We start from the raw sequence: 14,983 nt of genomic DNA on the forward strand, positions 1-14,983 counted from the left end.
ATTCTGTGGAACAGCTCAAGGCTAAGAGACAGGTTCATGACGCCACATGCTTCTCTTCCTCAGTCCTTGAGTTCTAGCCTTTGCTTTGTCCAGCAGCTTAAGGGATCATTTTACCTCCCTCCAGTCACCAGGAATATAATTGGGAAGCAGTTAACATTATGCAGCCCTACTTTCATGTTTGTTTACACCGATCTGCAATTTGAATATCGCTGGATTTGGTTGCAGATGACGCATAATGCAACGAGGGCCATCTTGATGATGAAAACCAGTATTCTACGACAAACTTGGGCTGGAAAGGTTACGTTTTGCCGTCTCTAAGGAAGGTTTCCACTAAAACAGCCTCATTCAGGGAGTCTGTCGCAAGGCTATTGAAGTGCACTGAAGCTTAATTGTATCTTTTAAAGAGGCCTTCAAGAGTAAGAGTATTCCCTGAGCTACAAAAGAAAATGCTCCACCTTTGCTGCAATCCTGCTCACGAGAGCCTTGCTGTAGGCAGTTTTATGCTGATATTGCTTGGCCTTCTTTAGTACCTTTTGGCCTGTCTGATTTTCTGCCCACCCTGCAGTTTTCCCCAGGAAATAGTGGTCTGACAACAATCAAATGTGACCAGATTGTTAAAGTCTGACACACCTGCATTACACCTTCCTGTGGCATCAAGAACTAAAATCTTTGGTCTCCACAAATCTGATTCTCACTTGCTAATTTATCACCTGATAATCCAAGCAAAGTCCAAAATTGCTCAATTCTCTTTCCCACTTCTCTGATTGTAATGCCTTTACCTGGAAGACCAGTTAGGCTGTATATAATCGCAAAACATTGTATTAATGGCCAGCTGCAGAAAACTGTCTGATAGCTGTGATGTTTCTTTTATTACAATAAAGAAACTTGGGTTCTTTTTAAACAACTAGATTTATTAATTAAAATAAACAGCACTAAGAACAGAACACACACAGACAGGACCTCATGTGGAGGCACCCATCTTGAATTTACTCAAGATCTAACATTCCCCAGATGCCGCACACTTCAACTCCTCCTGGTGGTAGCACTCTATCACTACAATGGCTGTGGTATGTGTGCTCGCACATTGTGGGCTTTCACACCTGTGCACTTCACAATGCAATAGAGGCGTACAGAATACATATAGGCCCTTTGGCCCACCTTTGGCCTTCAAGCACCCGATTTATAGTGATACCATTTTATCTTCCATATGTTCTGTCATCTTTGCTCCTGATTCTTTCACTGTTCAACACATTATTGTCCAAATAACCTACCAGCCTGAACATCCTTGGGATTTTAGGGCAAACTGGTGTGTTTTGACAATGCAAACATGGACAATGTCACAATAATGTTGCCAGGCATCATGACAGAGCCAGGTCTGTTTGCTGCTCCATTTGTAGAAGTTGTTATATAGTCAGGATAATGTGAATTATTTTGTAACCGTGTAACTCCAGAGACATAACAGAAATGTTGGATGTTTTGGTGCATCACCCACTTTGTCCCTGGATTCTCTCCAGGGAGGTCTGTAACAATCAGAGCCAAAATGTCAGGTGCACTTTGTATCTGGCCCCTGAACTTTCTCCCAGCCATGGCTGACCCATCCAGCCCATCTCATTCAAATAAATAGGACTGCTGAATTGTACTGAAAAGATATTTTCTAATTGCTTTATTTGGATATTACATTTCAATTAATTTGCATATTTTAATTATGTTTTCTAATAAATCTATTAGCAATTTTGCTTATAGATTTTAGAATGATTTCCTGGCATCTTTGATCATCAGCGATATTAGGAAAGAGAGGCAATGCCTTCCGACAGCACCAGTTGGCAGAGACAAATGTGACAAGCTAGGGCATTGTGTTATTTTGCTCCACCTGTGGTGCAGTGGCCACATTTGGTCCAATCCACTTTGTAGAATGGTTGAAGCAACAAAGCCGGAGAAAATTGGGAGACACACTGTAAAGGAAAATGAGTGTGGCCGTGCGGAGTTGGTGCTGTTAGGTTGTGGTGCAGTGAGGAGGTGAAGGTGGTATCCACAAGCCATGAACCAAGTCAGTTTTAATCCCAAGCAATATTGTTCAGAAGCAAACGATGAGATGCTGAAAATTCAGTGGGTCCCATAGGAAGCACAAAGTCTCAATGAAGGCTCCTTACCCACAATGTTGACTGACCAAATCTACCCATGGATGCTATCTGATTCACAGAGTCCCTCCAGCTTCTCATTGTTTGCTGAAGTTTCCAGCAACTGCAGTTTTATGTTTCAATGTTGCTCATACCGTAGTTAATTTGTGAACTCAGGTTCGGTTGTAATATTTGCATTTTAACATGTCCCCATGCCATTTTACAGCCAAAGGCCTGGTACTTCCTGTGAGGAAGCTGTTTTTATATAGACAAATTCTGTCAACTACTAAGGTCATTTGGAAGATCATTGTAATTACTCAGAAGTACATGCCTCTCAGTGTCTTTTCTCTAAATGTTAAGATTGTTTGGCATCTGGAATGCCACATGAGGCATGGTGATTGCTCTCTGGAGTGTGAAGGACATATGGTCAATCAAGACTTGTACGTAGATAAGGGTGTACAATTTTCTTAGGTGTTGCTGAGGTGATAATGGTTTGGAATCTTGATGAGGAACTTACCAATGAGCGAAAATTAACTGGAACCAGAACCAGTGGGATAATTATATTCATAAGTTTATTATATTAAATTCTCTGATTATTATTGTATTATATTTTACTGGAATGTATGGTGTGCAATTGAAAAGTCTGTTATATTTGGACCTTGCTTGGATTAGCAAATGGTTAATAATAGAGAAAATAAGTGTATTCAAAATAGAAACTTCAAGGATCACGTGTGTGCCGTTTTGAAGCTGATGTAACTTATTTTTAAGGAAATAACTGTGTGACCAACCCCACAATAATCTTGATTAAAAATTCTGAGTGGTTGGAAAATAAATCATGGAGTAAGCGTGAGATATATTTAGTCAACTGTAAAACTGGGAAGTGACAAACAATCCTGACAATTTAATGACCATCCCAACATAATGGGTTTAATGACTACAGGCTTTGATAAAGAAAAGCTAAGAAAGAGGAATGATATAATTTCACGAAAACCAATAAACCTCTCTTTTAAAACTCTGCCACGGGTTATATTGAACAACTGTCAAAAAGTGTAACTTCACAAGATTCTTCACAATCACTACTTTGTGCATTGGAAATCAGATCTTTCTGCCATTCACTTTGAAGCAACAGTGAACCCTTCTATTTAACTACATGGGCTTTATTTACTGCAATATAAGCAGAAATCAGATCTGCACAACCTGCTTTTTCAGTTACAGAACTCCCACGGTTTTTAAGTTGTTTCACTAAAGGCACTTGAAATGTTAAGTGGAATTCTGAGTTGTTTTTTTTTGTTTTCCGTGGTCTTAACAGCAACTGAAATTGGACTATAAATTCTATCAGCCTATAAGTTAGTCTATTATTTAATATTTGTTCTTTTGGCCAGTAAAATGAAAATTGAACCCATATGTAAATCACTTCCTTATATTTAGAGAGAAAATGTAACTAGGTGATTGCAATATCTCTGAGTGCAGCCACCCAAGTGTTCCAGAAATTGAGAGGTAACAAACTGGCAATATGGATGCAGAGTCCCCGATGCCAAATCAACTCTGGCATCCGGTGGAGATAGAATCACTGCTAAAACTAAAAGTAAGTTAGATCTTTAGTTTGATCTTTGTTCTATTGATGATCTTTTAAAGAATATTATGAAAAAAACTCATGAAGAGATGTGGCACGTCAGACACATTAGCAAGGGTTCCTCCAAAAATGTTACCAGACTGTCATGTTTATGGAGCATTACCAATAAAGTAATCTGTCAGAATCCAAGATGATGCAGTTTTTGCTCATAAAATAGATTTTTTTTAAAGCACTTTCTCCAAAAATAAATTACGAGGGGGCATGGGTTAATTCTCACTGTTTTAAATGCATGTATTGTGGAATATTCAGTCTGGGCATCCTTAAGCCTTCAAACTAGTTTCAATAAACCTCATTTTATTTTGTCATTTTTGTTGACTTGGACAAAAACACCATATATGTATTATACATTCAAGTTTTTTATCATCTAACTCTACATATACAACCAGATGAAGCAGCATTTCTCTGGAGACAATGCACACACATGCACATCACATAGTAATCACACATAATATAAAATAAATATGTATAAATATTTTTTGAATAATTTACTCATTTCATTTATAAGAGACCCAAGGTTACAGGATTTTGTTCATCAATCTCACAACTTGTGGAAGGATGCTATTTCCCAGCCTGGCAGTTCTGATTTTGATGCTCTGTATCTCCTTCCTGATGGTAGTGGGTCAAGGATACTGTATGATAGATTTCTTCTTCATTCATAAAATGAATAAAACATACGCATTTAATTTAATGTTTCTCTTGGGATCAGCACTTGCCTTCAGAATTATTTGAGAATATACAGCATGTTCATTTAACAGGATTTGAATCTTTCATTCTCAGATAAGGTTTGGGACTCTATTTGTAATCTGATTAATACGACCTCCTTTTGTGCATGACAGTTTGTTTCAATTTAAAGTGGTCCATTGAGTACATGTATCTCAAGCTAAATTGTCTATTTTTTATTCAGATATAAAACCTCTATGTGACAAATGTAAAATTGTTGATGTTTCTTTGGTTCACATGTTCTGGACTTTCCCTAGTCTAGAAAAATTTTGGTAAGGTATCTTTCAAACATTTTCAGTGATTCTTCAATTCAGATTAGAACCTTGCCCTTTAATTTCTCTATTCCGATCATTTTAAGATGATGATGTATTACTAACTCTAACTCAAAACCAAATTTTATCTTTTCCTTCACTGATAGCCAGACGTGTAATTTTGATTAAATGGAAAGGCAATACTCCTCCTACACATACACAATAGCTAAGTGATATTATGTCTTGTTTAAGTTTAGAAAAAAATTAGATAGGTCATTAAAGAGTCAAATATTAACTTCCAAAAGATGTGGCGCCCATTTATGGATGATTAACATAATCTTAAGAATTAAGGTTGTCCTGAAGTGTTGGTGCCATGCTGTCCATTTCCAGGTTGTTGTCACTTGCTTCCTAGGTGTCACCTTTTAACCTTGCTTAGTGGGAGAGGTTCTGAATTATGAGTTTTGGGGCTTTTTCTTTTTCTTTTTTTTAAGATTAACTTGTTAAATATAGGTTTAATACATTTGTCATAGATCATATCATTAAATTAGACAGAACTTACCCTTTGTTTAGATAAAGGGATAGTCTCATGTAATTTTAATTATTTTCTAACCATATGTATATTACACCTGTTATTTGTTTTATTAAAGACCTTGCATGTAAGGTTTATATATTAAACTCAATAAAAGTATTTTAAAAAGAATTTTACATTACAATATATAACTGTACTGTTCAATTGTGCATAATGTAAACATCACTGTCAATAATTTAGTTAAAAAGTTTATTCTCAGTTCTTAAAATTATTAAAATAATTCTAGACTAAGCAGTTTTTAATATGAGAAAAGTATAATCTTTATTACCCAAGATTAGATAACTAGACATGCCTCATCTTTGCTTACAGTCATCATGGCATTTATTTTACATTGCATTATCTCTGAATATCTAAATGTCAGATTGAAGGTACTTTGTGTGAAAATTCCTGATTATTCCATTTAAATACAGAAGTCATCCTTTACCTTGTGACAGATTATGTTATATTTACACACACACATATACACAACATAAAATTGTGTGTGTGTGTGTGTGTGTGTGTGTGTGTGTGTGTGTGTGTGTGTGTGTGTGTGTGTGTGTGTGTGTGTGTGTTTTAAAGGAGATAAATTGTGGCAGGATTTTTAGTGTAGGTCACATACAAACACTTCAAAACAGATCTAATTTAAAATGCTAGAGCTCTGCTCAAGCCAGACAGTCCAGGCTCTGGTTGCCCTTGCAAAAAATGTTATGAGCCCAGAGGACCCCAAAACCCAGCAGCAATAGAAATTCACCAAGACAAATGGTTACTTCAACAAAAGTTGTTTTTAATTACATTTAAATATGAAAACAGGATCAAACTTTAATTTATTACTATTAACGTAAACCCCTTCCAATTCTAAGCGCACATGTATGTAATGTGTATATTTTCAGGAAAGTCCTTTGATTCACAGTCCAATGTCATTTCTCACTCCTCCAAGTTCACTGGTATCAGGCAATTCTTATACTTTGCACAGAATTTAACATTTATGAATTTCACCAGGCTTTGGTGCTTGAAAGGTAAATGGTTACTCCTCGGGAAGGTTGTTAGTTTTCAGAGAGATTTGTTGCTTGTTGGACACCCACAACTGATTCCTTCTGAATAGCCACTTCAGTGTCTTGCCGAAGAAACTTGCCCCATCAGATGATAACCTCTTTCTTTTAGGTCACCACAGAGTTCCTTTCTGTTTCTCTTATTTCAAGTGAAACATTATGCAGCCAGTCCTCTCCTTTTGTATGGACCACAAAGGCTTTGACCAGGCTGAACAAATCACTCACTACCCATCTTCAAAATGGGATTTTTCCACGCTTGCCAGTTTGTCATGTTCCAGTCCCAGCTGCTGCCGCTGAACTGTAGAAGTGAATTCTCTCTCTCTCACTCAGAGAAAACCAGATGTCCTCTTAGAACAACCAACTGCACTCAGACAGACTGCGGCTCCGGACCTAGTCTTCTGAGTTCAATCATCTGTTGCTTTCCAAAACAATAATTCATTACTCTGCAGCATGTCCAATTAGCACCTACTTGTGAAGTCTTTATAGGCATTCTTCAAAGTTTGTGCAAAGGCGCCTGGAATGTGGACTGTCTGGCTTGAACAGAGCTCTGGTATTTTAAATGAGATCTGTTTTGAAGTGTTTCTATGTGACCTACACTAAAAAACCTGCCACAGTTTATCTCCTTTAAAACATATTTATAGACAATATAAAAGATAACATAATCTATAACAACCTTTCCAAATAATAACAATCTCAAGAGGCATCTAAAATTTCTGATATAACAAGCAGGAGATTTCAAAGTGGAGAATGTGTGTAATGGGAAGAGGGATTTCAAAGTATGGAGAAGCAGGGTTTGTTCTCATTGGAGGAAAACAAATTGAAATTGGCCCAATTTCCTGAGAAACTGCTGGGAAAGTGGCTCAAAGACTTGTATGTTTCAGTAAGATCATTCTTTATTCTTTGATAGACCACTAAGTGGAAGTTCAACCAGGCTAACTTTTCTCCGTTTAATTCAGGAATTAATCCAGTGAACCTTCTCTGCACTTCAATGTTAGCACTGCATTGCAGTATAAATGTAATTGTTGAATGTGATGGGATGTATGAATGCCTTTACATCACTGGAAACAGTAAGCTCCAAACTCCACAAAACATCTTGTCTGATTTGTTGCTGGATTTTTCCATAGCTTTTAAACCATAAAAGCAACCCACTGCATTCATTTACAAACTAATTTCAGATCAATTTTGTTCAATTACTTTAGATCCCAGGGCTCTTCTCTTTTGGACCAATGTCCTTAATAAAGTCCATACAAACTACATCAACCACATTAACCTCAGTGACACACTTAGGTGCTTCTCAAAAAAATTCAACCAAATCAGACAAGATCTTTTCTTGACAACCCCATGCACACTATCCTGTCTCTCCAAATCCAGATTAATTCTGCCCCTCAGTATCTTTCTAATAATTTCTCTCACACTGATGTTAGATACTTATCTGGGTTATCCTCTTGAATAAAGGTAGCACATTTACTGTCCACCAGTTATGTGGAATCTCTTCTGTGGCCACAAAAGGTTTGATAATTTTTCTCAGCTACAGTAATATCTTCCCTCACTTCCCATAGCAAGCTGGGATACATCTTTTGAGACCCTGTGGATATATCTATCTTTAAGCCTGTTAAGACTTCTAATACATCCTCCTTTTTAATGATAATATATTTAAGAATTCCACCCTCTCCCCCCATCTGCAATGTGTCTCTCTACAATGAGAGTTAGTTTGTGGACCTTGGATATTGGAAATGAAACAATACAAAAATACAAAGATTTTGTAATGGTAAATGATAAATGATAAAGGCTGTTTGAGACAGCCTAATTTAAACATCTGCATATTATAAAACAAAAGTGTGTAGAGTGAGAGGCCAATGGGATGGAGGAGGAAAATTAGATATGTCAAATATAATCAAAGTGGTAAGTCATATCAAAATGATTCCTAATCCTGTCCTGCTCATATGCATTTTGGTGCGAGATCCATTAATTGGAAACATCCTATCCTTCATCATGTCCTCCCAATCAACCTATCCATCTCTGCAAATGAAGGATATTTCATACTAGAGAAAGAGAATACAGGTACTCACTGACTTGTGATCTATGTGCCTTACGTCCATCCCCACATGCAACAAAATTAAAAATAAATAAAGAAAGAAAAAAATGTAAAATCTACATGATTAGTGGCCAACCTCTCGCAAGAGCTCACCTTGGTGACCACCATGTAGAGTCTTTAGGTATAAATTTTGAGATAGTCAAATGGATTGAACATTGGCTGAAAGGGAGAGGCCAGAGAGTGGTAGTGGATAATTGTCTGTCAGGTTGGAGGCCGGTGACCAGTGGTGTGCCTCAAGGATCTGTATTGGGCCCATTGTTGTTCGTTATATACATTAATGATCTAGATGATGGGGTGGTGAATTGGATTAGTAAATATGCAGACGATACTAAGATAGGTGGAATAGTGGATAATGAAGAAGGTTTTCAAGGATTGCAGAGGGATTTGGGCTGCTTAGAAAAGTGGGCTGAAAAATGGCAGATGGAATTTAATGCTGATAAGTGTGAGGTGCTTCATTTTGGTAAGAAGAATCAGAACAGGACATACGTGGTAAATGGGAGAGCATTGATGAATACAGAAAAGCAGAAAGATTTAGGAGTAACGGTACATCGTTCCCTGAAGGTAGAAACTCACGTGAATAGGGTGGTGAAGAAGGCTTTTAGTATGCTGGCCTTTATCAATCATTGCATGGAATATAGGAGTTGGGAGGTGATGTTGAGACTGTATAAGACGTTGGTGCGGCCTCATTTGGAGTTCTGTGTGCAGTTCTGGTCGCCTAATTATAGGAAGGATATAAACAGAGTGGAGAGAGTGCAGAGAAGGTTTACCAGAATGTTACCTGGGTTTAAGCATCTAGAGTATAGGGAGAGATTGGACAGATTAGGTCTTTATTCTTTGGAGCGTAGAAGGTTGAGAGGGGATTTGATAGAAGTATTTAAGATTATGAAAGGGATAGACAGAGTGGATGTGGATAGACTATTTCCGTTAAGAGGAGGAAAGATTAAAACAAGAGGACATGAGTTAAGAATTAAGGGGCAGAGGTTTAGAGGTAACATGAGGGGGAACTTCTTTACTCAGAGAGTGGTAGCCGTGTGGAATGATCTTCCGGGAGAAATAGTGGCGGCGGAGTCAATTGTATTATTTAAGAAAAGGTTGGACAGGTATATGGATGAGAAGAAGATGGAGGGTTATGGGCATTGTGCAGGGAGGTGGGACTAGAAAGGGGTGTTTGGTTCGGTGCGGACTAGAAGGGCCTAACGGCCTGTTTCCGTGCTGTAATTGTTATGTTATGTTTTATGTTATGGAAGATCTTCCACGCAGAGAGTGGTGGGAGTGTGGAACGAGCAGGCAGTAGAATTGGCTCAATTTTGACATTTAAGAAGGATTTGAACAGGTACATGAAAGGAAGGGGTTATGGATGGATATGGACCGGATTCAGGTCACTGGAACTAGGCAGATTAATAGTTTGGCACATCCTGGAATGGGCAAAGGACCTGTTTCAGAGGTCTAGTGTTTGAAAAATATTATCTTTTAATAAAGCCATTATCCTTGAAAGTTCCAGGTTTCCAAGTAGGAATGTGGCCCAAATGAAACTGCATGGAGTGGAATTAAAGCCTCATTCATAGATTGCCTGGTGGATTCTGGCATGTTGTGCTAAAATGCTTTAAATATTAAAAGAACTAAAAAACAAAAATGCAATTTTTAAAATTCCACTATTCAATTTATATGTAATTAATATTGATTAAAATAAAGTTATAAATAATCTATCAATTTTCACTTATATATTTGAGTGGTGGGAGTGAGGCAAAGATGTGCATCCAGCCCTTTAAAAGTGTATGTTGCAGAATCACCACTGGTGTCTAAACTAAATCTCCATCTAAACACCACAGTGTGCAGGCCCGCTGGTCCGGGGCATGATTGCACGTGTACTCTAGTGGGCAAAGGAGTTAAGGGTTATGGGGATAAGGCTGGAAAGGGGTACTGATGTTAGTGATCAGCCATGATCTGTAAAATGGCGGTGCTGGCTCGACGGGCTGAAGGGCCTACTCCAGCTCCTATTGTCTATTGAAACTGGCTGAGTGTACGCCACAGAATGCCATCTGTGCAATCTCGTTCCTCTGCTTTTATTCCAGTGTGGTAATGAAACCTTCTCACAGTCGTCCAGCTGTATTAGAGCTGATACATGTTACAATTTTAAAGTAGGTTTTCTCCTCAATAAACCTTTGTGCGTGGTTCTATTCTGTTCAGTTAAATTCTAATTCAAGTATGGTAACCTGCGAGTTGGAATATTTTACTTCAACTGTTATGGAAAGTCATTCCTTTGATGACAGAAAACTAGTAAATAGTTTGAAAGGGAATAGTTAATGCACACCCTTTCCCTTTGCTTCTGAGATATTTGATGGTTCTACTGGGATTGAGTCTCTACTGAAGAAGGGTGCTCTGTGGTTAGTAAGGGATTACTTAATGTGTTATGTAAGTGGGGGGGGGGGAGGGGGGAGGAGATAAAGATTGCGAACCATTTTCCTCCAGAAATGCTGCCTGCCCACTGAATTCCTCAAGGAATTGGAGTTGTTTTTGCTTTAAATATCACCACCTGTACCACCATCTTCTGTCTCTATTGATGGCTGCTAGTTACGCTTTTCCACATGTGGAAATATTCTTTCTGTATCCACGACATTAAAACTTTTATAATGTTAATGACCTCTTTTACAGCTTTCTCTTTTCAGAAGAGAGCCAATTGGTTCACCCAATCTGGCATTTGGGGCATCTTCCCGGTTAATCTTCGCACCCTTTCCAGTGCCTCTTTTTAGTGGTTTGGTGAGTAGAACTGGATGCAATATTTGAAGCAAGATTTGATTCAGGTTTAGCAGAACGCTCCCATTCAACTGACAGCTCCTTAGATCAAGGTCCAAATCCCAATGGAGAGTTTAATTGTGGAAGGGCTAGATATTTATGTGACTTCCTTCTGCTTTTAGATTTAAATGGAGTTCTTGGGAAATATTGTACATAGCCCAACCATAATGAAATTTGGCAGAACTTTTAAGCAATCTTTTGTATTTTGTTAGGGTAAAAATAATATGCTTAAAATTTGTGCATAATGATCCATCATTAGGAAACAAAAAATACTTAACATTAGGTTTATGCCCATTTTACTAACAAAGGATGAACTATTTTGCCCAAACTATTACTTGACTATAACATTCTGGTTCCATTGCTGAGCACCACAGCTTTTATGTTCTGTCCAATAATATTGGAAATTATTTATGTTTGATGGCAAATACAAATATCTCCATCTCATATTTATTTGCCATTATGAAAGAAAAAACACAAGTCTTTGGTAAATACTCAAAATGTCGCTGAGTAGGATGACGCAGGAAAGAGAATACCGCCTTTGTTTATTTGCTGTCAGGTTTCTCATGCATTCTCACACCATAAATTGTGACTCACACACTCCTTCACAAAACTCACTTACGAGACCTGTAGTCAAACAGCTGGGAAGATTGTTCAGGGCTCACAGAAGGAACTGCTGGTTTCCAGAGCAACAGGGTGCTTACAGTTCATTCTCTTTCCTTGTTTATTATTATCTATTTAATGTGGAAAGATATTGTCCTTGTATCTTTTCTGAAATAAGAGATGACATTTCAAGCCTCTGGCAACAAAACTTGATTTCAAACCAATCCATCTCTTTCACATTGTTGTGGTTACATTGGCTTATGGGGGAATTCCATTTGGAACAGTACCTTATAAAAAACACACTTTCCCACGCTAAGAAAAAATTATAAATCTGTTTATAATTCCATCTTAAACCAAAGGGAGTGGATGCATTGTGAACACAAAGTAATGGTACAACACAACAGTAACATTGCTATTTATAGGTTACATGAAAAAAAGCTTCATTTCCTTATGATTTAACACTCTCATGTGAAAGGCTTGGAGTGAAAATATACAATATATGTGGCAAAACTCAAAATCATTTTTTTGTTCTATATTAATTTTAAAAGATCAAAAACAATAATCTTCCTTATTGGTATTGAATTAAAAAAAGAATCCCACACTGAAAAAGGACACTGGAATGTTCTGTGCTGAAACATTTCATAATTAAAGAGCTGAATTATATTTTGTGGTGAGAATTTTTATTGTATTCCTGATACAAGTCCTGGGGAGTCTTCTGCAATTGGAATCTCTGTAGGATTTAAAAAAATTTAGACATACATCATGGTAAAAGGCCCTTTTAGCCCACAAGCCTGTGCCATCCAATTACACCCAATTAACCTACAGCCCCCGGTACTTTTTGGATGGTGGAAGGAAACCTGAGCCCCCGGGGAAAACCCACGCAGACATGGGGAGGATGTACAAACTCCTTACAGACAGTGTGGGATTCAAACCCTAGTCCCAACCGCTGGCACTGTAAAGGTGTTGCGCTAATCGCTACACCAACCGTGCTGCCCTTTAAAAAAAATTAAAATGACAGGCCAAGGTGTCTGGGAAGAAAAATATATTATGAATTGCCCAATGAGGATAACTTGATTGGGAGTCAAGGGCGAATGAAAACCATTGGTCATAATTTATCCTTGCAGTTTTTCTTCAATGTTTAAACACAGAAAACAAAATAAATAAATAATACAAACAAATAAATAAAGATAAATAAAAATAAGATGAAAGAATCAAAGTAAACATTAATACTCAATTTTTCATTGTTCTCTAAGAGTAATGAAAATCTGAGGGAATTATGTAGTAAAACCCCTGTTATCTGGAATTCAAGCAACCACCAAAAAAAGGAAGGAAAATAAATAAAGAGATAAATAAATAAATGAATAAATAAATAGAATGAATAAGAATAAATCAAAATTAAATAAAAGTTTACAATTATAGAAGTAAATATTCTCTACAGTAACACATAAACCTTTGGTGAAGATGGGAACAAATGTTCAGCAAAAGGAGTATCTTGGTCCTACTTTGACCCATCCATGTGACCTGCAAGGACCAATCATATGTCAGCCTCACCATTATTACAGATAGATTTTCATTCCAGGTTTATTTAATTATCTGAATTTAAATTCCCTCAGGATTTTTGGATTGCTAGTCCAGCAATCTAACTGCTGTGCTAAAATATTGAAATATTATGATCCAATACATAGGTGTTTTAAGTCAAGCTTGATCCCAGTTGATTTGGAAAAAGTTCTTGTAAGAGACACTGGAAAACAGTGATTCCAATGTTCAGTTTAGAATGGTAAAGGAAAAAGACCAAGAAAAATCAGATGACAAAATATTCAGTTGAAGGAGTGCCACAGTTGAAAGAAGGTCTGGCACATGTGAAATGTTAAGTGAGCAATGAGATTTAGAGACCTTCAAAAAAAAGGGGATAGTTGTGATAGAGTCTTGACACATTTCTGCAGTGGGAAAATACAGAAAACTGAGTGCTGAAGCTCCCTGGATGATGAAAGGTAATGGGCAAATATTATTTTTTTGGAGTGCTAAAGAACAGTGCTTTGCAGAGGAAAGTAGGGTTAACCTAGAACAGAGCAATATTTTGCCCATTTCTTTTATTTTTACTTTATGTCAAGATTTTTGTTAGGTCCAGAGTGTACTTTTTACAGGATACATGATGCTAACAACAGTGTAATGCCCAAAATTCTTCTCCTGTACGTACATCATAACTGGTCTGAAAAATAACAGTTCTAATTTAACTAAGTAGCAGCTTTTATTACATTTATTTGCACTGAAACTCGAGGTCTTAAAAGGCCAAGACTCAAAATGCATTCTTTGGCAGGTTTCTCCAGAGCATTCTGTAGCCTCACTGCCTACCGAGACCTTTTGCTACTTCAATATTTTTTTCCACTTAAAGTTGACTTCCATTGGGGATATACTACATCTAATACTGGACATCACAGCAATAGAACTTAAACATCATGTGCAGCCACAGGATCGTGTGGGAGAAGACTCAGAAAAGCTAATTTCCCTCGAGCCTATCTGCTTAGAATTTACAAATATTCATTCTTGTTGCAAGACTTTCTTTAGGGGCAATACCCATGTAGGATAAACTTCACGGAGACAGTCTATATTGAGATGTCTTACTCCTATAACTTCAAAAACAATTTCAACACATTTGCCTGGATTGTTTTGCATGAAGATGTCAAAGTCACTATCACCCTCAGCTTTCTGGCCTTAATAATGTTTTTTTTTTTTTTTTTTTTTTTACAGAGGTTATACTGATGACGTGTACATAAACTTCCAAAAGAATGTGGTAAAGTACAACCCAACAGGAAACTAAGACCCATGGGATAAAAGGGCCCATGGATTCTTGATACAAAATTAGCTAAGGATATAGAATAGCAGCAATGTTTTTTTTTAAAAACAGACTGCAGTTAGTGTTATCACTCAAGGATGAGTGTTGAGACCAATTAATTTTTTTAAAATAATGTGTGTGGTATCAGAAGTGATATCTTTGAAGCCATTAAATTGTTGTAAAATCTATCAGTGATAGAAATCTTTCCTTACCCAATCAAGCATTTACGATCACAGATATGAACTTCCAAATGTCCTCCAAAGATGGCCTTGAATTAATCAGCCCAACCAGTGACACCTTCATCTTAGTAAAGAGTGATTGAAT

At 37.2% G+C, this 14,983-nt stretch overlaps 1 long non-coding RNA gene across 1 annotated transcript; it reads left to right on the plus strand.

Moving 5' to 3' along the window:
* The first annotated feature begins 3,618 nt into the window (after positions 1 to 3,618).
* LOC138741523 (uncharacterized) lies at positions 3,619 to 14,983 on the plus strand. The gene is made up of 3 exons (XR_011343552.1): positions 3,619 to 3,702; positions 11,086 to 11,190; positions 14,575 to 14,983. It is a non-coding gene; the product is annotated as an uncharacterized lncRNA (long non-coding RNA).

This window comes from Narcine bancroftii, chromosome 8 (genome assembly GCF_036971445.1).
Source record: "Narcine bancroftii isolate sNarBan1 chromosome 8, sNarBan1.hap1, whole genome shotgun sequence".
In the NCBI taxonomy this organism is placed as follows: domain Eukaryota; kingdom Metazoa; phylum Chordata; class Chondrichthyes; order Torpediniformes; family Narcinidae; genus Narcine; species Narcine bancroftii.